Consider the following 26,821-nt stretch of genomic DNA (forward strand, 5'->3'; position numbering starts at 1 on the left):
TTCTATCTTCCTCTCTCCTTGCTTCCCTCCTTTCTTCCATTGTCAACGTTCCCTGATGCAAACTCAAATGAGGTAGGCAGCCCTGGGTGAGGTAGGCAGCCCTGGGCAAGGCAGGCTTAAGTCAGCATAGGAGCCACCCTTGCGAAGTGTGGGAGCCCCGCATCAGTGAAAGATTGGCTGCACTCAAGAGGATTGAAATAATGGGAGTTCTATTTCTCAGTCCAGCAAGGAAACCATAAATTTGGAAGTGTGTTAAGGCAGTGTGACCTCTGTAGTTTTCCAGTGAAATTGTAAGTACTGATTTCATGGTTATCAGCATATATGCATAGATACATATTCATTTTCTGATTTTCCATCAAAAGAGCCTGGGGCATATGACACTCCAGTATCAATGAACTCTTCTAGTTCCTACTTGTTCTTCAGGTATTACTCTCCAATTAAGAAATCATTGAAGAAAGGGCTGATTCTAGGTCTGGGGTAGAGACAAAAGTCTGAAAAATTTTGTTTTGTAAGAAAGTAAAGAAATGACCAAGGAATGATAGTGATATAGTAAAAAAGAAATAAAAACTTATAGGTTAGAGTATCAAAATAATGTTAGTAGTAGATTATAAAGACTGGCCTTGCCTGGTGGCTCAGGCAGTAAAGAATCCTCCTGCAATTCAGGAGACCTGGGTTCAATCCCTGGATCACGAAAATCCCCTGGAGAAGGGATATAACATAATCTCACAAGGGTAGTTATTACTGTTAATAAGTGACATTACAGTGGCAAAATCTATTATCAGCATTAACTTATCTATTAACAAAATCACTAACATTAGCAAAATCTATTAACATTACAGTGGCTAATCTATTATCAGCAAATGATTAATATTAACACTACCAATAAAGGAACAAATAGATATTGTGTGCTGTGCATTGATGTACAATAAAATGAAGCAGCATACATGATATCCCTACTGAAAATACTCAAGAAAATACTGGAAAAACCTAAAAAGAGAGGCTGTGGTAAAAGGAATACTGTCCATATCCCTAGAATGTCAATATTTTTGGCTATATGGCAAAGGAAAATTAAGTTTACAAATGGAACAAAGGTTGCTAATCAGATGACCTTAAAATAGATTATCCTGGATTATTTCAGTGGTTACAAGGTAATCATAAAGGTTCTTGTAAGTGAAAAAAAGGAGTCAACAGAGAAAGAATCATAGAGGCATCAATGTGTAAGAAGACTTAGCCCAATGTTGCTGACTTCAAACAGGAACAGGATCACAAGCCAGGCAAGTTCTTTACCACTGAGCCACCTATGAAGCACTCATCACTTTAACTAAATGCAAATGCAATATCTTTTAAAGATGAAAATTAATCAGTTTTCAAAAAAGAAGTTTCTTTAAATGTGGTTCATTGCAAAGATATAAATTATTAATTTGAATTCAGTATAGAATGACTAAGAACAGAATGGGATCAAGGAGAAACTCGACAACAGAAAAGACTGCCAGTGAATTTGCTGATACATTTGTTGGTTTGAAAGTGAAAGTGAAGGTCGCTCAGTTCGTGTCTGACTCTTTGCAACCCCATGGACTATACAGTCCATGGAATTCTCCAGGCCAGAATACTGGAGTGGGTAGCCTTTTCCTTCTCCAAGGGATCTTCCAAACCCAGGGCTCAAACCCAATTATCCCGCATTGCAGGTGATTCTTTACCAGCTGAGCCACAAGGGAAGCCGGGATTTTGCAGTCCCATGAGTTGTGACTTTTCCAATTTATCCCTTTAAGGTTGCTTGTCAGCCCAGTGAAGGAGGGCTCAGACTTTGTGCTGAGAAGCCATCCCCACCTGGAGACATTCAGGGTAATAAGGCACAAGATCTATGAGAAGACATATTCATTTTGGGAAGCTACCCAGAAGAGGGCAATTTTCTAGGTCTAGAAGAGAAGGACCTGTGTTGATAAAATGTTCTGATTCATGCAGAGGTAGTTGGAATGGTTAGATCATGCATGAGAGAAAGGAAACAGTAAAAGATGAGACCAATAAAGTAAGGAGAATCTTGTGAAAAATTTGCTGTATCATTCCAAGGTGTTGAATGCTGAAGCATATTGTGTAGGGATGTGCTTTGTAAGTCCACATTTTAAAAAAGACCACCCCTAGCAGCTATGAGGATGGATTTACAGAAAGGCAAAATGAGAGGCTGAGATATCAGTAGGCTTTTATCCTGGAGAGGGAAGGGGATGGTTAAGAAAACAGTCCTAATGATGTGGAATGTGGCACAGAACTATAAAGGAATAGGACATACTGTAACATGGACCCTACACTATGGCAGACCATGACCCCTGTAAATTAAAAATCCCCTTAATATTTTGCTGATGCTACAGTAGGAGTTAACACCCTCTACTTTTTGAGCCATCATCTCCCTTTCTGTTGTGAAAATCTGAGTTTCTAGTTACTCTCACGACTTACCCTCCATCTTGTAATCTTTTGATCCATGTTAAGTATTGGTCTAACTGCATACCTGGTGTAAATCTTCAAGACCTAAATAATTTTCTTCAAAGGCATAAAAGGGAATTAATTTTCTAGTAGTTGTGTATGGATGTGAGAGTCCATATAGAAGGCTGAGTGCCAAAGAATTGATGCTTTTTTGAGAGTCCCTTGGACTACAAAGAGATCAAACCAGTCAATGCTAAAGGAAATCAGTCCTGAATATTTATTGGAAGGGCTGATGCTGAAGCTGAAACTGCAATTCTTTGTCACCTGATGTGAAAAGCCAATTCATTAGATAAAACCCTAATGCTGGGAAAGACTGAAGGCAGGAGAAGAAGACAGAAGATGAGATGGTTCAATGGCATCACTGACTCAATGGACTTGAAAGCTCCAGGAGACAGTGAGGAACAGGGAAGCCCTGGGCACTGTGATAGATGGGATCACAGAGTCCGACACATCTGAGCAACTGAACAACAACGAATGATAAATACATGCATTTCTAAATATAAATTATATGCTTGACTTGTCTGTTTTTAGTAAAAACTTTTGTCTGGTACCTTGATAAAGCCACAAATCTTAATCAAGAGGATTTAAATCTTCCCGATCCAGAGATCAAACTCAGATCTCCCACATTGCAGGCAGATGCTTTACTGTCTAAGTCATCAGGGAAGCCCAAAGAAGCAAAACACTGCTTAGATCACATGCTCTGCTTGTACAATAATAAATGTATTGAATTAAATAAATTTATTGAGCTTAAAAACCTGAAATAAATGTAGGAAAATTTTAAATAATTCAAAAATAGTTTTGTTTTTTTTTTACCTTAAATATATATTTAAATGCACTTATTCACTTTTTAAGGCCAAAATGAAGCATTTCTTCCCCCACTGAAAATTGAGGGATTAAGTTGTAACTTTCTGGGCCTATTGGACTAATTTTTACTTTTATTTATGTGTGTACATTTGGAGGGGGCGGTAATGGTAAATATGATATTAACTAGAACTTCTATTCTATCAGTTTACAAAACACTTTATACTTATGTTAATTATGCAATACTTGTCTGAAATAGATATATCAGAAATTATTATTCTCATTTTTCAAAGAGGAAACTGAGGATCAGAGAGATCAAATAACTTTCCCAGTGTCACAGAGCTATCAGATGTACAACCAAAGGATTCATGACTTTTTGAATCTATTTTATAATTTTTCCTTTTTTGTGGTTGCTGTTTTGTTGTTGTTTAGTCGCTAAATTATGTCTGACTCTTTGAGACTCCATGGATTGTAGCCCACCATCCATGGAATTTCCCAGGCAAGAATACTGGAGTGAGTTGCCATTTCCTTTTCCAGGGGATCTTCCTGATCCAGGGATCGAACTCACCTCTTCTGCATTGGCTGCAGATTCTTTCACGCTGAGCCACCCAGGAAGCCCTTTATATTTCCTTACTTTATGTTAATAATGTAACAGGGGGTATGCTGGATGAGGCAGCTGATCTTATGCTTCAGGCTGAAGGTTATGAGGCCAGTTTTCCCCTATGTGAACCCTGTACTCACCATTCACTTGCTCTGTTACTGTGGGCCACTTTCTTGTGCTGTCTGTGCCTGTGTGTTCCTTAAGTAGCTAATGATCTATCAGATATGAAAACCTTGATGCAAGTCTTGACAAGTAACGTGAGAAATAAATGTTTTTATTATTATTATTAGAATATGAAATAAAAGTAAGTGGTATTGATCTAATAAATCAACACTATTAAAAAAAACAGCTCATGATATATCAGTGTTAAATCAGCTACTGAATGCAAATTACCTAGCTCAGAAGCTGTAATAATAAATTTCAGTATTTATCATCATCATCATCATCATCATCATCATTATCATAATCATCTTATAAGGAAAAGGTACATGATGTGGCCTAATGTAATATGTCAAATCAATACAAAGGAAAAATTTAAACTCAAAAAGTGCTATATAGATTTTTCTATTTTCTCTTTTTAAATGCACATAAACAAAAGCCCTACTTTTTTAAATTGATATATAGTTGCTTTAGAGTATTATATTAGTTTCAGGTGTACTACATAGTGATATAATATTTTATAGATTATATTTCATTTACAGTTATAAAATAATGACTATTGTTTCTTGTGTTGTAAAATAGACACTTGTTTTCTTTGTACGTTGTAGTTTATGTCTCAGTCCCAAACTCCTGTCTCATCCCTTCCCATTACCTACTACCTGTTAGTAACCTCCAATTTTTCTCTATATCTATGAGTCAGTTGTTTAGTCACTAAGTCGTGTCTGACTCTTTTGGACCCCATGAACTGCAACACGCCAGGCTTCCCTGTCCTTCACTGTCTCCCAAAGTTTGTGCAAACTCAAACTTTATCCACTGAGTCAGTGATGCCATCCAATCACTTCATTCTCTGTCTCCCCCTTCTCTTGCCCTCAATATTTCCCAGCATCAGAGTCTTTTCCAATGAGTCGCTCCTCGCATCAGGCGACCAAAGTATTGGAGCTTCAGTTTCAGCGCCAGTCCTTCCAATGAATATTCAGGACTGATTTCCTTTGGATTGACTGGTTGGATCTCCTTGCTGTCCAAGGTACCCTCAAGAATCTTCTCCAACACTACAGTTCTAAAGCTTCAATTCTTCACTACTCAGCCTTGTTTATGGTCCAACTCATATCTGTATAGGACTACTGGAAAAACCATAACTTTGACTACTCAGACCTTTGTCAGTACAGTTTTTTGATACACTGTCTAGGTTTGTCATGGGAGAAGGCAATGGCACCCCACTCCAGTATTGTTGCCCGGAAAATTCCATGGATGGAGGAGCCTGGTAGGCTGCAGTCCAGGGGTTGCTAAGAGTCAGACATGACTGAGTGACTTCACTTTCACTTTCCACTTTCATGCATTGGAGAAGGCAATGGCACCGCACTCCAGTATTGTTGCCCGGAAAATCCCATGGACGGAGAAGCCTGGTGGGCTGCAGTCCATGGGGTCGCACAGAGTCGGACACGACTGAAGTGACTTAGCAGCAGCAGCAGCAGCAGCAGGTTTGTCATAGCCATTCAAGGAGCAAATGTCTTTTAATTTCGTGACTGCAGTCACTGTCTGCAGTGATTTTGGAGCCCCCCAAAATGAAATCTTACTGTGTTTCTACATTTTCCCTATCTATTTTCCATGAAGTGATAGGACCAAATGCCATGATCTTTGTTTTTTGAAAGTTGAGTTTTGATTTCAGCTTGTGATTTAATCTTGACTTCAGTTTGTGATTCATCCAGCCCGGCGTTTTGCATGATGTACTCTGTGTGTAAGTTAAATAAGTAGGGTGACAATACACAGCCTCGACATACTCCTTCACCAATTTGTACCAAAGTGTTCAAAATTGGAAAAGGAGTTAAAGATGAGTCTGTTACTGTTTTGTTATGTACATTCGTTATGTTTTTAGATTCCTTATATGAACGATAACATAAAGTAATTGTCTTTCTCCATCTGCATTATTTCACAGAGCATAGCATTCTCTAGTCCATTCATGTTGTTGAAAATTGTAGAATTTCATTCTTTTTATGGCTCGGTAATATTCCTTTGTGTATATATACCACATCTTTATTCATCACCCATTGATGGACACTAGCGTTGCTTCCACATCTTGTCTTTTGTAAACAATGCTACTATGAACATTGGGGTGCATTTATCTTTTTGGATTAGATTTTTTTCATTTTCTTCAGGTATATACCCAGCAGTGGAATTGTTGGATCATATAGTAGTTATATTTTCAGTATTTTGAGGAACCTCCATACTGCTTTCAATAGTGACTGCTCCAATTTATAGTCCCACCAACAGGTACTTGTATTCCCTTTTCTCCACATCCTCCCAACATTTATTATTTGTAGACTTTTTGATGATAGCCATTTGACAGGTGCATAGAAGTAGCTCATTGTGGTTTGGATTTGCATCTCTCTGCTGATCAGCAATATTCATGTGCATGTTGGCCATCTGCATATCATCTTTATGATGACATCTATTCAGATTTTGTGCCCATATTTTAATTGACTTCTTTGTTTCTATGATATTGAATTATATAAGCTGTTCATATATTTTGGTTGTTAAGCCCTTGTCAGTCATATCATTTCAGAATATTTTCTCCTAGTCAGTAGGTTGTCTTTTCATTATGTCACTGTTTTCTTTGCAGTGCAAAACCTAAATTGAATTAGTTCCCAATTCCTTTCATAGTAGTTCATTTCATCTTTTGAATGATGTTTTTAAAATTAAGACTGGGAAAAGTATTGATTTTCTTGTAAAATTGTCCCTTGGTATGGAATGGGGATAGACGCCAGGACCTCCATAAATACCAAAATCAGTGGATTATCAAGTCCCTTATATAAAGTGGAGTACTGTTTGCATATGACCAATTTACATACTTTATTATTCCTTAAATCATTTCTAGATTAATTATAATACTTCAGTTCAGTTCAGTTACTCAATCGTATCGAACTCTGCGACCCCATGAATCGCAGCACGCCAGGCCTCCCTGTCCATTACCAACTACCAGAGTTTACTCAAACTCATGTCCGTTGAATCAGTGATGCCTACCAGCCATCTCATCCTCTGCTGTCCCCTTCTCCTCCTGCCCCCAATCCCTCCCAGCATCAGGGTCGTTTCCAATGAGTCAACTCTTTGTGTGAGGTGGCCAAAGTATTGGAGTTTCAGCTTTAGCATCAGTCCTTCCAATGACCACCCAGGACTGATCTTTAGGATGGAATGGTTGGGTCTCCTTGCAGTCCAAGGGACTCTCAAGAGTCTTCTCCAACACCACAGTTCAAAACCATCAATTCTTCAGTGCTCAGCTTGCTTCACAGTCCAAGTCTCACATCCATACATGACCACTGGAAAAACCATAGCCTTGACTAGACGGACCTTTGTTGGCAAAGTAATGTCTCTGCTTTTTAACATGCTATCTAGTTGGTCATAGCTTTCCTTCCAAGGAGTAAGTGTCTTTTAATTTCATGGCTGCAATCACCATCTACAGTGATTTTGGACCCCCAGAAAATAAAGTCTGACACTGTTTCCACTGTTTCCCCATCTATTTCCCATGAAGTGGTGGGACCAGATGCCATGATGTTAGTTTTCTGAATGTTGAAATTTCAGTCAACTTTTTCACTCTCTCTTTCACTTTCATCAACAGGCTTTTTAGTTCCTCCTCACTTTTTGCCATAAGGGTGGTATCATCTGCATATCTGCGGTTATTGACATTTCACCTGGCAATCTTAATTCCAGCTTCTGCTTCTTCCAGCCCAGCGTTTCTCATGATGTAGTCTGCATGTAAGTTAAATAAGCAGGGTGACAATATACAGCCTTGACATATTCCTTTTCCTATTTGGAACCAGTCTGTTGTTCCATGTCCTGTTCTAACTGTTGCTTCCTGACCTGCATATAGGTTTCTCAAGAGGCAGGTCAGGTGGTCTGGTATTCCCATCTCTTTCAGAATTTTCCACAGTTTATTGTGATCCACACAGTCAAAGGCATTGGCATAGTCCATAAAGCAGAAACAGATGTTTTTCTGGAACTCTCTTGCTTTTTTGATGATCCAGCAGATGTTGGCAATTTGATCTCTGGTTCCTCTGCCTTTTCTAAAACCAGCTTAAACATCTGGAAGTTCACGGTTCATGTACTGCAGAAGCCTGGCTTGAAGAATTTTGAGCATGACTTTACTAGCGTGTGAGGTGAGTTCCATTGTGCAGTAGTTTGGGCATTCTTTGGCATTGCTTTTCTTTGGGATTGGAATGAAAACTGACCTTTTCCAGTCCTGCGGCCACTGCTGAGTTTTCCAAATTTGCTGGCATATTGAGTGTAGCACTTTCACAGCATCATCTTTCAGGATTTGAAAGAGCTCAACTGGAATTTCATCACCTCCACTAGCTTTGTTTGTAGTGATGCTTTCTAAGGCCCACTTGACTTCACATTCCAGGATTTCTGGCTCTAGGTAAGTGATCACACCATAGGGATTTTCTGGGTCATGAAGCTCTTTTTTGTAGAGTTCTCCTATGTATTCTTGCCACCTCTTCTTAATACCTTCTGCTTCTATTAGGTCCATACCATTTCTGTCCTTTATCGAGCCCATCTTTGCATGAAATTTTCCCTTGATATCTCTAATTTTCTTGAAGAGATCTCTAGTCTTTTCCATTCTGTTGTTTTCCTCTATTTCTTTGCATTGATCACTGAGGAAGGCTTTCTTATCTCTTCTTGCTATTCTTTGGAACTCTGCATTCAGATGCTTATATCTTTCCTTTTCTCCTTTGCTTTTCACTTCTCTTCTTTTCACAGCTATTTGTAACGCCTCCTCAGACAGCCATTTTGCTTTTTTGCATTTATTTTCCATGGGGATGGTCTTGATCCCTTTCTCTTGTACAATGTCACGAATCTCTGTCCATAGTTCATCAGGCACTCTATCTATCAAATGTAGTCCCTTAAATCTATTCCTCACTTCCAGAAACACTCCGGCTGTGATGTACCACGCAGAAGCGTGGCTGAGAGGAGCTACCCCTCACCCAAAGTCAGGGGTGGTGGCCAAGAGGACCTACCCCATGTCCAAAGAGCAGCAGCTGCACAGGCCCAGGAGGGCTGAGAGGAGCTACTCCACATTCAAGGTCAGGAGGGGTGGCCGTGAGGAGATAGCCCTCGTCCAAGGTAAGAGAAACTCAAGTAAGAAGGCAGGTGTTATGAGAGGCATCAGAGGGCAGACACACAAATCATAATCACAGAAAACTAGTCAATCTAATCACACGGACCACAGTCTTGTCTAACTCAATGAAACTAAGCCACACTATGTGGGGCCACCCAATATGGGAGGGTCATGGTGGAGAGGTCTGATAGAATGTGGTCCACTGGAGAAGGGAATGGCAAACTGTTTCAGTATTCTTGCCTCAAGAACCCCATGAACAGTATGAAAAAGCAAAATGATAGGATACTGAAAGAGGAACTCCCCATCTCAGTAGGTGCCCAATATGGTACTGGAGATCAGTGGAGAAATAACTCCAGAAAGAATGATGGAGCCAAAGCAGAAACAATACCCAGTTGTGGATGTGACTGGTGATAGAAGCAAGGTCTGATGCTGTAAAGAGCAATATTGCATAGGAACCTGAAATGTTAGGTCCATGAATCAAGGCAAATTGGACGTGGTCAACAGGAGATGGCAAGAGTGAATGTCAACATTCTAGGAATCAGCGAACTCAAATGGACTGGAATGGGTGAATTTAACTCAGATGACCATTATATCTACTACTGTGGGCAGGAATCCCTTAAAAGAAATGAAGTAGCCATCATGGTCAATAAAAGAGTCCAAAATGCAGTACTGGATGCAATCTCAAAAACGACAGAATGATCTCTGTTCTTTTCCAGGGCAAACCATTCAATATCACAATAATTCAAGCCTATGCCCCAACCAGTAATGCTGAAGAAGCTGAATTTGAATGGTTCTATGAAGACCTACAAGACCTTTTAGAACTAACACCCCCAAAAAATGTCCTTTTCATTAAGGGGACTGGAATGCAAAAGTAGGAAATCAAGAAATGCCTGGAGTAACAGGCAAATCTGGCCTTGGAATATGGAATGAAGCAGGGCAAAGGCTAATAGAGTTTTACCAGGAGAATGCACTGGTCATAGCAAATACCCTCTTCCAACAACACAAGAGAAGACTCTACACATGGACATCACCAGATGGTCAACACTGAAATCAGATTGATTATATTCTTTGCAGCCAAAGATGGAGAAGCTCTATACAGTCAGAAAAAACAAGCCTGGGAGCTGACTGTGGGTCACATCATGAACTCTTTATTGCCAAATTCAGACTTAAATTGAGGAAAGTAGAGAAAACAACTAGACCATTCGGGTATGACCTAAATCAAATCCCTTATGATTATACAGTGGAAGTGAGAAATTATAATACTTAGTACAATGTAAATGCTATGTAGATAGTTGTAAACACAATATAAATGTCATGTAAATAGTTCCTGGCATGCAGTAAATTCAAGTTTTTCAGTTTGCAATTTTTTTGGCATTTTTTTGGTAATGTTTTCCATTCTCAGTTGGTTGTATCCATGGATGTGAATCCATGGATATGATTTCAATTAGCTAAAGCTTGGACTCTTGACATTTGCCCCAATTCTATGCTGAATTCTCCTCTGTTGAAGTTCCTTTATGAGTATGTTAGGTAGTTAAAATAGGAAAAAGGTGTTCAGAAATGGCAGTGGCTAAAAGACAAGGAAGGGAAAAGCCTGAAAAATAGAACAAAGAAAGGTCCAAGGACTGGAGTGAGGATATCAGGTAAAACAAACAGCACTCCTGGCTACCCCAATTTACATAGGGCAGGACCAGGGGGAGGAGAAAAATCATATAAAAAGAGGAGCAAAAATTGGGTGGGCGACTCTCTTCTCTTCACATCTTTTGGGTCAACAGGTCCTCAGACCTGAAGGATGTATTTTCCTTTACTTTCTAAATAAAACTGAGCTGTAACATGGAGCTGTAACACTGGTCCATCTGTCTCTTCAAATTTTTGTTGTAATGAGACAGAACTGAGGAAATTATATGCTCATATTTAACCTGGCTGAAACAACCTCGGCGTGGCCTCTGCAAGGAGAAGGCCAAGCACAGTAGGAGCCCAACTAGGCAAACCTTCTGCGGTGGAAGCTGAACGCGAAGAAAACCCAGCACAGGGGAAGTGACAAGAAGCCCAGTGTGCTGGAAACCGGGACAGCAAAACACAAACTCAGCAGAAAGCTCATGCGGCTCAGTCTCAGATTCTAGAAGACCTCCAGTTAAGGTAGGATGTCCTCGCTCCTATAGATGGAAGGACACATGCCTAACAAAATCTTAATTCCTTTACAATCTCTCTTTTCTTGTTTCCTTGAACCTCCCACGAACAGGCGAGCAGCCATGGGTGCAATTGCAGGACTCTGGCAGGGCCTACTCCTCAGTTTGTCCCAAAGGCTCCACTATCTGCTGGGCCCTAGTAGCTATTACCTAAGCCAGTGGCGGTTCTTCTGTCCTTAATCTTCTTTCTGCCAGGGATCAGGTCAATGAAAACTGTGAGCACATGTCAGGTATTTAGCAGATTTTCCAGCAGTTTATGAAGGGGATTCCTTGGCCCGTTTTCCCCACTACTTTTTCCTTCTGTCCTCTCTCCCAGGACTTGAGACTGGCCAAACCCAAGGTGCCTGGCTTCAGGGCCTAATGAAGCTCAGGCTCTGATGTCTCATTGCAGAAATTCAGTTAGAGACACAGTGATAAGTAAGAGGTGGATTTGTTCTGATATAGAGAGAAGCACACTCTGCAGGGCGCATTCCACTGCAGAGGGCAAGTGCTTTGGCCAAAGAATGTGGTGTGGCTAGTTTTTTCCAGGTAGGTGAATTCATATGCTAATGAGTGGGAGGATCATTCCAACCATTGGGGAACCACCCACTCCTCCATCTTTGAGCCTTGGAACTGTCCTGCCACCTGGATGAGTCATTAGCTTGCAGTTTGGGGACCAAGGTTTAGTTGAATTTGACTTGTTATCTTGGACCCATTTGATTTTAATCAGTTTAAGTTATGCCCTTGCTCTATGTCATTCTTTCAAAAGTTGTGCCCTGCCCCCTTCCCTCCTGTTTCATGTTCTTTTCCTGAGCCCCATCCGGGCCCACAATGTTGCCTCTACAATCTTCTGGAGGGACAACCAGAAAATAGTTGGCCCTTGGGAGGGAAATACTGTATGATATCCAATCCCTCTAGATATTCAGGCCTTCATCCTCCATGTTTTCTGCAACATGTGCAACATCAGCATCTCTCAGCGAACTTGCTAGGGCAGGAGACAGGCACACAGTGCCTGCTAGAAGTCCATCTGTTGGCATCCCTTCAAAGGCAATTGGGCTTCCAGGGATAATGTTTGCCACTTTGGGAGTTAGACCTGCAGGCCATTTGGGCCAAAGCCTTACCACCCTTCTCCTAAAGTTACAAACATACCCCAGGATCAAATCTCCACTCCACTTTTATGGAATATCTGGTCTTTTGCCTCTTATCAATTTGTTCTTAAGCCACTTACTAACTCCTACAACCAGGACCCTGCCCCCTTGTAGGCAACATTGCTCCACCCTGCTTATTATTAAAATATTCTTAATGCCCCTAACAGGGCCAAATAACCCACTCCTTTGTCATTACTTCTGTTATTACCTAAAGTGAAAGAAAGTGAAAGTTAAGTCACTCAGTCATGTCTGACTCTTTGCAACCCCGTGGACTGTAACCCACCAGGCTTCTCTATTCATGGGATTCTCCAGGCAACAATACTGGAGTGGGTTGCCATTTCCTTCTCCAGGGGATCTTCCTGACTCAGGGATCGTGCTAATGAAGTGTTTACCATTGGAAATACCCTAAGCTGCTCTTATGGAGGACTAGGGGAGGAAATCAGTGACTACGTTCCCTTAGAGCAGTAAGAGGATAAGGCTTATATCTCTTTCACCAGGTTCCCAGTCTCAGGGCACAGGCTTGGACTGCTTTACATCATGTTGTCTATTCCCATTTGTGGTGAACAAACTGGCAATGAGTTAAAATTGCAACCCCTTAATCCTACCCAACACTGGCCACACTGGAGACCTTGGGGATGCCCAACTCTAGTCCAGGGATCCCAGGAGGTTGACTTGCCTCGACTTGCCTAGGGATCTGGCCCTCAAAAGGTTGTCACTCCTCAACCTGCTCAGGGATCCACCAGTCCAGAGGTCCCAGGAGGTCGACACGCCTCGGCCCACCCAGGGACCCAATTCTCTGGAGGCCAACATGCCTTGACCTTTCCATCTCCAGGAGGCTGTCATGCCTCAGCCTGCCTGGGGATCTGCACCCTGACCCGGGGATGCCTGGGTTTCAGGTTTCAACAGTGCTGGGTAGGATAAGTCTCAAAAAGACTCACCCCTAAGGAAGTCCACCCAAGGAAATTGAAGGAGGCTTATTACTTTTTTTCTTTTCTCTTTTCCTCCCTGTCATCACTGTCTTTCAGATGGGAAATAACTAATCCACTTCCCAACAGACACCCTTTAGATGCATCCTTGATAACTGGAAGCTGTTTGATCCTCTAACTCTAAGAAGTCACTTAAAATTCTTTTGTGCCACTGCATGGCCATGCTATCCTCTGGAGGACAAGGAGCACTGGCCCAAGGATAGGATTTTAAATTACAATACCATCCTGCAGCTAGATTTTTTCTGCAAAAGACAAGGGAAATGGATAGAGATCCCCTATATCCAAATTTTCTTCCAACTAAGAGATATGAAGGAACTCTGTCTTAAGTATGGGAATTGTTGTATGCCCTAAAAGTGAGCCTATTAGGCAAATGGTGTTTGGCCCAGACAACCAAGAGAAGGAACCCCGCTATGAAGGTTCAACTTCCACAGCTCCCGAGTTGCCTGGTGCTCCTTCCTTTTATTGAAATGTGCCCCCATATCTGGGAGCATCCCCTCCACAAAAGCCAGCTCGAGTATGTCCCTTAGTTGAAACTAGAGAAGAATCCGGACCAACCCAGGTCCATAAGCCCTTCTCCCTCTTAGAACCAAGACAGATCAAACAAGACCTGGGAAGCTATACAAATGACCTAGGCAAATATATAGATATATTCCAACACATTACCTTGCCATTTGACTTGACGTGGAAGGATATCATGGTCATATTTAGTCAAACTTTATCTGACCCTGAGCATACTAGGGTCTTAAATCAAGCCTGAAGGTATGCTATAAGGCTTCACATGTCAAACAATAAATACCCAGTAGGGGAAACTGCAGTCCCCTCTTCAGATCCTAATTGGAATTATAATGACCCTGAGCACATCTGAGAAAGGGATCATTTTCTAATCTGTTTAAGGGCAGGACTGAAAGCAGCCCAGCAAAATGTAATCAGCTATGCCTGCGTCTCAGTAATAACTCAGAAGCCCAACAAGAATACCACTGCCTTTCGGGAAAGGCTAAAAAAGGCCCTCCAAAAGTTTACCAATCTAGACTAAGACTCTTACGAGGGACAGGTGATTTTAAAGGAAAAAATCCTGCCCCAGTGTGCATCAGACATCAGGATAGTTACAACAGCTACAACAGAAGGACCCTGCAGCCTCTTTGGATGAGATGGTCCAGGCAACCACCAATATCTTTTATAACAGAGAACAAGAGAAGGAAACCAAGGCCCAGGAAAGAGAGAAAAGGAAGAGACAAGGCATGCCCAGTTGCTGGCCACCCTCCAAGGAAACCCTATGGCAAACCCTGAGTCCTTGAAAGACAAGGCATGAAGCAAATGCCTAATCTGTAGACAGGCAGGGCATTGGGCCAAAGAGTGTCCAAACCATGACAGGTCTTCTAAAATGGCTTGCTACAAATGCATTGGTCATTATTTATTATCTCCATTGCACCTGGAGGCCTCAGTCTTCAGGAAATGGAGAAAGAGTCAATCAATTCTTAAAATCAGTGATAAAAAAGATAACTTAGGAGACTTCCCTGGGATGGAAGGAGGGTTTACCAATAGCTCTCCTCTGCACCCATATTGCCCCTAAGGCACAGGTTGGTCTTAGTCCTTATGAGATGCTATATGGGAGACCTTTTGTGTATGTCAATGACCTCTTCCTTGATCCAGAGGCTCAGACTCTCTGGTCTTATACCATGGCCACCGGTCAATTCCAACAGGATATATGCTTGTTGTGTGTCAACCAGGACCCAAAAGATTCTAAAGTCTCTTCACTATATGCTCCAAGGACTCAAGTCCTAATTAAAGTCTGGAAAGGTGGGTCCCCAAAGTCTCAACTCCAGCCCACATGGAAGGGCCCCTACCCTGTAATACTTTCTACCCCCAGAGCAGTTAAGGTACCAGGACATGACTCCCGGATTCACTACCATGAGTCAAGCCATGGAAGAAAACAGAAGAGGACACTCAATACACCTGTGAGCCCCTGGGAGATCTCAGATACGTATTCAGAACTGCAAATGAGTGCCATTCTAATGAACACACCCAAAATCTAGTTTCTGGGGATAAGATTTCTCAGGACAGCTCTCAAGAGCCAACGCAGCTTGGCAGGGGTTGTACTCCAAAACAGACAGGAGATAGATCTCCTGATCCCTGAACAAGGAGAGACTTGAGTCATCTTGAATGAGACATGTTGTTTCTGGGTAAATACCTCCAGCTAAGTTAAAGAAAGTCTCACAGTCCTCAAGAAAAACATTCAGACCCTACAGGATCTCAAAGAATGAGCTGGAGAGTTCTTGGGGTGGTGAAAATCTCTATTTGGGGAATATTCCTGGTGATGGGAATTTGGAGTTGTCTAATGCACGTACTAGTCCTTGTTATCACAATATTGATGCTGCTTATGATTGTTCCATGTTTTATTGATTGTCTAATCCATTTTGTCTCTGCCCAGGTCAACAAACTACAAAATGTAGTGCCAGTTCAACAAGAATATATAAAACTACAGCCAACCATGAAGCTGTAAAAGCGGTCTATTCAAGGGCTATAACACTGGTCCATCTGAGGGTTGTAACACTGTTCTGCCACTTCAAATTTTTGTTGTGATGAGACAGAACCAAGAAAATTACACACTCCCCTGACAAATATGTATGTACCTTTGGCTTAAAACTTCCCTAATTTTGCTGTTCAGGGAGACACTGCTTTGGAAAGTGTTATGTGAGTGTATGTTCCTCGGTTCTTTGTCTTGTCACAACAAAGATTTAGAGTGATGGACATTAAAGCCCCCTTGACGTGTCACAGCTCTCAGGTCTTGGATAGACCATGTTATACCTCTCAGGTCTCAAATGGACCATGTTATAGCTCTTAGACAAATCAGTGTTACAGCTCAGTGTTACAGCTCTATTTTATTTAGAAGATAGCAGGAAAATCCATCTTCAAGGTGTGAGGGCACGTCGATCCAAAGACACGAGGAGAAGAATGTCCCAGCGCATGGGAGAGAGAGAGAGCTAGATTTGGCTCCTCTATTTATATGTTTATTTCTCCCTGGGCCTGTCCTATGTAAATTGGGCCAGCCAGGAGTGTTGTTTGTTTTACCTGAGGTCCTCACTCCTGTCCTCGGACCTTCTTTCATTCTATTTTCGCGGGCTTTTCCCTTCCTTGTCTTTTAACCACCGCCATTTTGGACTCCTTTTCCCTATTCTACCTACCTAACAGAAGGATCCCTGGAGAAGGCAATGGCACCCCATTCCAGTACTCTTGCCTGGAAAATCCCATGGATAGAGGAGCCTCATAGGCTACAGTCCATGGGGTTGCTAAGAGTCAGACATGACTGAGCGATTTCACTTTCACTTTTCACTTTCATGCATTGGAGAAGGAAATGTCAATCCACTCCAGTGTTCTTGCCTGGAGAATCCCAGGGACAGAGGAGCCTGGTGGGCTTCCGTCTATGAGGTTGCACAAAATTGGACACGACTGACGCAACTTAGCAGCAGCGGCAGCAACAGAAGGATCCCAGGTGTTCTTATTTGCTTCAAGTATCCTACTCTTTGCCTTGCTTGTGACTTTAACTCCCATCAAGAGGTGAACCAGTTTTTCAGATAACACTACCTGTGTTTGTATCTCAGCCCAAGCAAATGTTAGCTTTCTGACCTTGGGTAAGTTACTTTAACGTTTCTATACTTCCATTTCCTCAATGATAACATGGGAATAATAGAAGTGTCTGCTTTAGGGTGATATGATGAGATTAAATTTCAATGGCAAATGAAATAACACATCCTTTCAGTGCTGGTGTCATTGATATCACATTTGGAAGAATCCTAATTTTTTTTTAAATCCTCATATTTAAGATATATTAATTAACAAGGACTCATTGGAGTCCAAAGTAAGCAATAGAAACATTGACAAACTATTATTAGTGTCATCTCCACTCTTCACAAAATGCTCACTTTAAGTAAAACGTGACAAGAAATTTCATCTTACCAAGAAGGCCTTCACTTTTTGCCTAACTCAACTACAGACAGGCTTTGGCCTGACTCCAGGCTTCTGACTTTTCATAAGGTATTTACTTAGCAAACTTGCAATTGCAAATTCTTCTCTGCCTCTTTGAGATGTAAATCTTTAACAACAAAGGAATGTATTTCTGGAATACCTGAGAGTCATATCTTTGAAATGTAATTATCCCCCAATCTTCTGGCTAACTTCTATAGTGATAATTAGCAAATACAGATAACCTCAGTGACCAAACCTCCCCACTAATGTTCTCTAGTCCTTTTGTACCAACACATCCTAGCATTTAAAAACTCTCTTGCATTTTTTTTTTTTTTTTTTATCAGTGAAGTTGAGTTCAGTCTTTCTCCCTTATTGCAATGGTCTTTGATGAAGCCTCATTGACTGTTTAACTGGTAGAATTTTTTTGTTATCACAGGAACTGTCTCCAGAGTTAGAGAATTTATTACATTATTATGTATAAAGAATTATAGTAGTCTGTTAAGTTTTCAGAGAAGAAAGTCATAAAAATTCATAAGAATTTATATTTATATTTTCATTTTCCATAGATAGTTATCAATTTTACCACCATGTTAAATACTTGACAGGATTAATTTTTGAATCATTTTATAATATGTCTTTTAACTTGCTTTATTGTTTCAATTATCCTTATGAAGTTAATTTCATTTTTTACTGATGTGTCAGATCCACAAATTTTAGCAAACTGCTTCACTCATATGTGTCATGCATATAATTGACTTGATGCTATAGTTTAAAACCTGTTATGGTAATTAATCAAAAGAGCTTAATTTTACTTTAAGATGAAGACTCAAGAAAGCATTTCTATTTCTTTAGTCATTAGTTTGATCTTAGAATTAAAAATAATTTATGAGATAACAAATTGTCATACGTACAACAGCTTGCTGTTAAAGTTTCAGTTACAATTTATTAATATATAGTGTTAATCAATATAATAAAAATGTTTATATATTCTACTTTTATACATATTTCATGTGATAAGTATACAAAATAAGTTTTTTTAATTTAAAATGTAGATGTCGTAAGTTATTAGAGAAATGCAAATCAAAACTACAATGAAATATCGCTCACACCTGACAGAATGGCCATACTTTAGAAAACCTACAAATAACAAATGCTGGAGAGGGTGTGGAGAAAAGGGAACCCACCTATATTGTTAGTGGGAATGTAAATTGGTGCATCTGGTACGGAGAACAGTGTGGAGGTCCCTCAAAAAACTGAAAATAGAGTTGCCGTATGATCCAACAACCCCATTCCCAGCCATATATCCAGATGAAACTATAATTTTAAAAGTTACATACTTCCTCTATGTTCATAGCAGCACTATTTGCAATAACCAACACACAAAAACAACTTAAGTGTCCAGTGACAGATGAATAGATAAAGATGTGGGACGGTAAGTCTCCTACATATGAATGAGTTCCCTTCCTAGAGCATGTTCATAAGTCCAAATTTTTCCTATGACCAACAAAGTTAGCCTAGGTACCCAACTAACACAATCAGCTATTTGTGCTATGCTCAATCACTCAGGCATGTTCGACATTTGCAGCCCCATGGACTGTAGCCCCGTAGGCTCCTCTATGGATGGGATTTTCCGGACAAGAATACTGGAGTGGGTTGACATTCCCTACTCCAGGGGATCTTCCCCACCCAAGGATCAAACCCCTGTTTCTTGAATCTCCTGCATTAGCAAGTGGATTCTTTACCACTAGTGCCACCTGGGAAGCCCAGATTGGCTCTATAATACTGCAGTATAGTAGGTTTATAATATTTTTCACATAAATAATACATAACAAAGCAAGCAAAAAATAAAGCAAACACTTTAAATCTCACAGTACAGTGCCTTGAAAAGTATGATAGTACAGTAGAACAGCTGGCATACAGGGGCTGGCAAAAAGAGTTATGGACTGGAGGAGGGAAAGGAAGTGGAAGATGGTAGAGCTGAAGGATCATTAGCAAAAGGAGATGGAGGGCAAGCTGCGATTTCACTCATGTCTGATGTTGATGGCACAGGTTCTGATTCCTTGCTGGATTCAGTTCTATCTACCCTCTTGAAAAAATGATCCAGTGATGTCTGGGTAGAAGCGTTAAAATTTCTTTTTATTTTTTTCTCATCATAGATGGCACTGTAGTACTGGATTGCATTCTGCATGGCTGCTGCAACCTCTGTGTACAATTCTATATTAGGTTCCTGTGCTTCAAAAACTAATAGCACCATCTCGAATAAGTGTCTCCTTCTCCATTTCCTGTGATATGAATCTCTTAGGTTCTTCAGTTTACTTCTTCCTCTTGCCTCTCTTTGTCCTTTCTCTGGGCCCCCGTTCCATCAGGTATTCATTAGTAAGCTCCTAGTGTTGTACAACAAGGAGTTCAATGAAGTTGACCTGTTGCAGATCCTACTCCAGCTTGTCCTGGTTACCAAGTTGCTGAAGACCTCTTTGGACTCCTCTTCCACTGTCTCAAAGCCACAAAAGTCATGAACAAATGGGGGGCAAATGTTCTTCCAAACCCCACTCATGGAGACAGCTACAACCTCATGCCAAGCAAAGTCAATGTCTTTATGGCCTTGTAGATGCTATAGTTCTTCCAAAATTGTCATAAGGTTGTTCTTGATTCATCACTCACCTTTACCATCTGATGAAAATTGTGATGTTAATAATATTTCTTGACAGTCGCTATAACTCCCTGGTCCATAGGTTAGATGAACAATGTGGTATTCAGTGGCAGATGTACTACTTTAACTTGAGATGAAAGTCATCCAGGAAGAGGGGGTGATTCAAAGCATTATGGAGCAGCAAAATAATTTTGAATGGGTCTTCTTTCTCCAAGCAATATTTATCTGCCTCCAGGATAAAGTGGTGAAAAAATCAGTCCTGGAAAATAGCTTGCATAACCCAGGTTTTGGAGTTGCTCTTCCACATCAGAAGAAGAGAGCCATTAGCTATGTTTTTAAGGGTTCTTGGGTTCTCTGAATGATAAACTAAGACAGGATTCTGCTTCATATTGTTGGAAGTATTGCCATCAAGCAACATAATTAGTCTATCCTTTGCTACTTTATAACCTGGCATCAACTTTTCCTTCTTACTGAAAGTAATGCTCAAAATTCTCCAAGCCAGGCTTCAGCAACATAGAAACCATGAACTTCCAATGTTCAAGCTGGTTTTAGAAAAGGCAGAGGAACCAGAGATCAAATTGCCAACATCCACTGGATCATCAAAAAAGCAAGAGAGTTCCAGAAAACATCTATTTCTGCTTTATTGACTATGCCAATGCCTTTGATTGTGTGGATCACAATAAACTGTGGAAAATCCTTCAAGAGATGGGAATACTAGACCACCTGATCTGCCTCTTGAGAAACCTATATGCAGGTCAGGAAGCAACAGTTAGAACTGGACATGGAACAACAGACTGGTTCCAGATAGGAAAAGGAGTACGTCAAGGTTGTATATTGTCTCCCTGCTTATTTAACTTATATGCAGAGTACATCATGAGAAACGCTGGGCTGGAAGAAGCACAAGCTGGAATCAAGATTGCCAGGTGAAATATCAATAACCTCAGATATGCAGATGAACCACCCTTATGGCAGAAAGTGAAGAGGAACTAAAGAGCCTCTTGATGAAAGTGAAAGAGGAGAGTGAAAAAGTTGGCTTAAAGCTCAACATTCAGAAAACTAAGATCATGGCATATGTTCCCATCACTTCATGGGAAATAGATGGGGAAACAGTGGAAACAGTGTCAGACTTTATTTTTCTGGGCTCCAAAATCACTGCAGATGGTGACTGCAGCCATGAAATTAAAAGACGCTTACTCCTTGGAAGGAAAGTTATGACCAACCTAGATAGCATATTCAAAAGCAGAGACATTACTTTGCCAACAAAGGTCCATCTAGTTAAGGCTATGGTTTTTCCAGTGGTCATGTGTGGATGTGAGAGTTGGACTGTGAAGACAGCTGAGCGCCAAAGAATTGATGGTTTTGAACTGTGGTGTTGGAGAAGACTCTTAAGAGTCCCTTGGACTACAAGGAGATCCAATCAGTCCATTCTGAAGGAGATCAGCCCTGGGATTTCTTTGGAAGGAATGATGCTAAAGCTGAAACTCCAGTACTTTGACCGCCTCATGTGAAGAGTTAACTCAGTGGAAAAGACCCTATGCTTGGAGGGATTGGGGGCAGGAGGAGAAGGGGACGACAGAGGATGAGATGGCTGGATGGCATCCCCAATTCGATGGACATGAATTTGAGTGAACTCCTGGAGTTGGTGATGGACAAGGAGGCCTGGCGTGCTGCAATTCATGGGATCCAAAAAGTCGGACACGACTGAGCAACTGAACTGAACTGAACTGCACTGATGTAACTTTGGTCTGGTATCCTCTTCTAGTACAGTCTTGTCTTATCCACATTAAAAACCTCCCTGGGTAAAGATGCACCTTCATCAATAATTGGTCAAAGTGTTTCAGTAAATTCCCAGGCAGTTACCATATCTTAAATTGCTTCCTCACTACCTATCAATACTCTAATATTATGAAGATTGGCTGTAGTCTTGAACCAGTGAAATCAATCATGGCTAGCATTAAAAGATAAACCTTCTGATTCTGTCCTGTGTTTCTTTTTCAAGTCTTCATATAGATTTTTGGTTTAGCATTAAACTAAGTGTGACTCGATGCTGATCCTGCATTGACACATTGAGAAGTTTTTCCATCTCCTACGTCACTTTCCAATGCTTCTTCAATATTATCGTCAACATCACAGACACAATGATTTTGTTCTTGTTCTTTGGAATCCTGACATTGGTTGAATGATTCATGTTATAAGGCCAAATGACATCTACTACTTTTTCACCTTGTTCCACTCATTTTCACCTTTGTTTCCATTGTTATCCCTTGGCACTTCTTAGCAGTACTAGCTACATCACTGTTGCTTTTATATTTGCTTCCAGACATCCTGGACTTGGAAAAAAAAAAATACTGTACTACTGCACTCCCTACCAGTGTCCCCAAACCCCACAGCTGGTTAGGAACCAGGGTGCACAGCAGGAGTTAGATGGTCCAGTGAAGTTTCCCACATGAACCATCCCCTCACTATCCTGTGGAAAAATTGTCTTCCATGAAACTGATCCCTGGAGCTAAAAAGTTTGGGGATTGCTGCTCCATACAACACTACAGACAAAAGCATGGTCACTTGTAGAGGATACATGCGCATTACAATGTACACCAGACACATGAACTAATTTACGGGATTGGGCATGCAAATGCACATTTGCATCTTTGAGTTTGCAACTTGAAGATTTGTATATAGTGAAATTTTTGTGCATATATATATGTATATACACACATATATGTGTGTGTATATATATATATATATAATAAAATATTACTCCATCATTAAAAAGAATAAAGTAATGAAACATGAGTAGGCCTTGATATTATCATACTAAATGAAGTAAGTCAGAAAGGCAAATATCATATCATGCCACTTGTATGTGGAATCGAAACTATGACACAAATGAACATATCTATGAAACAGAAATAAACTCACAGATTCAGAGAACAGATTTGTGATTGTCAAGGGTGAGGAGGGTTGGGGAGAAACAAACTGGGATTTAGGATTAGCATATGCAAAATATTATATATAGGATAGATAAACAACAAGGTCTGACTTTATATCACAGGGAATAATATTAATTGTGATTAAACCATTATTTTATAATTCTATGATAAATGCCATTGGTAATTTGATAGATACTGCACTGATTCTGTAGATTGCTTTGGGTAGTATAGTCATTTTCACAGTATTGATTCTTCCAATGCAACAACATGGTGTATATCTCTAACTGTGTCACCTTTGATTTCTTTCATCAGTATCTTTTAGTTTTCTGAGTACAGGTCTTTTGCCTTGTTAGGTAGGTTTATTCCTAGGAATTTTATTCTTTTGATGAAATAGTAATGGGGTTGTTTCCTCGATTTCTCTTTCTGACCTTTTGCTGTTAGTATATAGAAATATAAGATAATTTTGTGCATTAATTTTGTGTCCTGAAACTAACTAAAATCATTGATTTTTTTTTTTTTTTGCCACACCACATGTCTTGTGATTCTTAGTTCCCTGGCCAGGGATTGAACTCAGGAATAAAACCTGGGCCCAACAGTGAAAGCACCAAGTTCTAACTGCTGGACCACCAGGGAATCACCCATCCTTATTTTTTAATGATCTAATTAACATAGTACATTTTCTATTCCAAATAAGTGAACAAGTGAAAGTTGCTCAGTCTTGTCTGACTCTTTGCAACCCCATGGACTGTAGCCTGCTAGGTTCCTCTGTCCATGGAATTCTCCAGGCCAGAATACTTGAGTGGGGAGCCATTCTCTTCTCCAGGGAATCTTCCCAATCAAGAGATCAAACCCAGAATAGGAGAATGATAATTAAATCTATAGTTCTATAACCATAATTAAATCTATATAACTATAATTAAATCTATAAAGGAACAACAGAGGATGAGATGGTTAGATGGCATCACTGACTCAATGGACATGAGTTTGAATAAACTCTGGGAGTTGGTGATGGACAGGGAGGCCTGGTGTGTTGCAGTCCATGGGGTCGCAAAGAGTGGGACAAGACTAAGTGACTGAACTGAACTGGATTAAATCTAACAATATGATCACAAAATAAATAAATGTAATGAAAAGCAATATATAAATCTGAATTAGTAATCAGTGATTTCAATATGTAATAAAACAGAAAATAGAATGTGAGAAGTATTAAAAAAACGGGAACTTTAAAAAAAAATCACTTAGATTTTTAAATATTTCTAAATGTAAGCACAAAATATATCATAACTATTTGACCCAAAATTACATTTTCTCACTTTTCTATTGATTTTATAAGAATAAAGTTTATTTTAATTTGAACTTCAAAAGAAAAATGTCCAAAACATTCTTATTAACTGTTTTATAAAAAATCATACATAAATTTACTTGATTTTTTTTTTAGCTGATGTATTTAACAAAAGAGGAGGCTTCGTTATAGTGGCAAAAGGAGAAAAACAGTCAATATAAAAATATAACAAGAATCATTTTCAAATTTAAACAAGCCATGCACATAATTTGCAGGTGTCATTTTAGAAAGACAAGAGACTATGTACCCAATTACATTCCTTTTTCAGACAACAGTTTGCAATCAAGAGAATGTGTGATGAGGTTTAATCAAAGATTAGAACTTTTTAATTAAATGGGGCCTTTTGTGACTAGTCATTTGACATTAATTACTGTTTTAGTTGAATTCCTTTTGATTTGTAAAAGGCCCTGAGCACTGCAAAAATTATATCGTATCAAAGAAATTGTTGATAATTAAAACAAAAGATTGTCTTCAGCAGCCCATCACATACCTTAAAAAAGAACATCATTTTAAATGTTAAATGGCTGCCTTAGATAAACAGACTAGAGGGTTTTAAAGGAAAAATAACAGATGGCATATCAAGCGAGTTGCTTTGGATGGGCAGTTTGAAAGTTGTTAATTGTAATGATTTATAAGCTGTTTTAAAATGTTCAGCTACATTTTTAGGGACTAACCAATGGTAGGATTACTTATTTAACCAAGTAAGATGCTAGGTGTTGTGAGAGAACATCAAGGGGCAGACACACTGAAACCATACTCACAGAAAACTAGCCAATCTGATCACATGGACCACAGCCTTGTCTAACTCAATCAAACTAAGCCAAACTATGTGGGGCAACCCAAGACAGGAGGGTCATGGTGGAGAGGTCTGACAGAATGTGGTCCACTGGAGAAGGGAATGGCAAACCACTTCAGTATTCTTGCCTTGAGAACCCCATGAACAGTATGAAAAGGCAGAATGATAAGATACTGAAAGGGGAACTCCCTGGGATGGTAGGTGCCCAATATGCTAGTGGAGACCAGTGGAGATATAACTCCAGAAAGAATGAAGGGATGGAGCCAAAGCAAAAACAATACCCAGTTGTGGATGTGACTGGTGATAGAAGCAAGCTCCAATGCTGTAAAGAACAATATTGCATAGGAACCTGGAATGTTAGGTCCATGAATCAAGGCAAATTGGAAGTGGTCAAACAGGAGATGGCAAGAGTGAACGTCGACATTCTAGGAATCAGCGAACTAAAATGGACTGGAATGGATGAATTTAACTCAGATGACCATTATATCTACTACTGTGGGCAGAAATCCCTTAGAAGAAATGGAGTGGCCATCATGGTCAACAGAAGAGTCCAAAATGCAGTACTGGATGAAATCTCAAAAATGATAGAATGATCTCTGTTCATTTCCAAGGCAAACCATTCAATATCACAGTAATCCAAGCCTATGAATGCACTGGTCATAGCAAACACCCTCTTCCAACAACACAAGAGAAGACTCTACACATGGACATCATCAGATGGTCAACACTGAAATCAGATTGATTCTATTCTTTGCAGCCAAAGATGGAGAAGCTCTATACAGTCAGCAAAAACAAGACCAGGAGCTGACTGTGGCTCAGATCATGAACTCCTTATTGCCAAATTCAGACTTAAATTGAAGAAAGTGGGGAAAACTACTAGACCATTCAGGTATGACCTAAATAAAATCCCTTATGATTATACAGTGGAAGTGAGAAATAGATTTAAGGGACTAGATCTGATAGACAGGGTGCCTGATGAACTATGAACAGAGGTTGTGACATTGTACAGGAGTCAGGGATCAAGACCATCCCCATGGGGAAAAAAAAACTGCAAAAAAGCAAAATGGCTGTCTGAGGAGGCCTTACTAATAGCTGTGAAAAGAAGAGAAGCAAAAAGCAAAGGAGAAAAGGACAGATATAAGCATCTGAATGCAGAGGTCCAAAGAATAGAAAGGAGAGATAAGAAAAACTTCCTCAGTGATCAATGCAAAGAAATAGAGGAAAACAACAGAATGGGAAGGACTAGAGATCTCTTCAAGAAAATTAAAGATACCAAGGGAACATTTCATGCAAATATGGCTCGATAAAGGACAGAAATGGTATGGACCTAACAGAAGCAGAAGATATTAAGAAGAGGTGGCAAGAATACATAGGAGAACTGTACAAAAAAGATCTTCATGACCCAGATAATCACTCACCTAGAGCCAGACATCCTGGGATGTGAAGTTAAGTGGGCCTTAGAAAGCATCACTACGAACAAAGCTAGTGGAGGCGATGGAATTCCAGTTGAGCTCTTTCAAATCCTGAAAGATGATGCTGTGAAAGTGCCACACTCAATAAGCCAGCAGATTTGGAAAACTCAGCAATGGCCACAGGACTGGAAAAGGTCAGTTTTCATTCCAATCCCAAAGAAAGGCAATGCCAAAGAATGCTCAAACTACCACACAATTGCACTCATCTCACATGCTAGTAAAGTAA

The sequence above is a fragment of the Bos indicus genome, chromosome 12, assembly GCF_029378745.1.
Source record: "Bos indicus isolate NIAB-ARS_2022 breed Sahiwal x Tharparkar chromosome 12, NIAB-ARS_B.indTharparkar_mat_pri_1.0, whole genome shotgun sequence".
NCBI lineage: Eukaryota > Metazoa > Chordata > Mammalia > Artiodactyla > Bovidae > Bos > Bos indicus.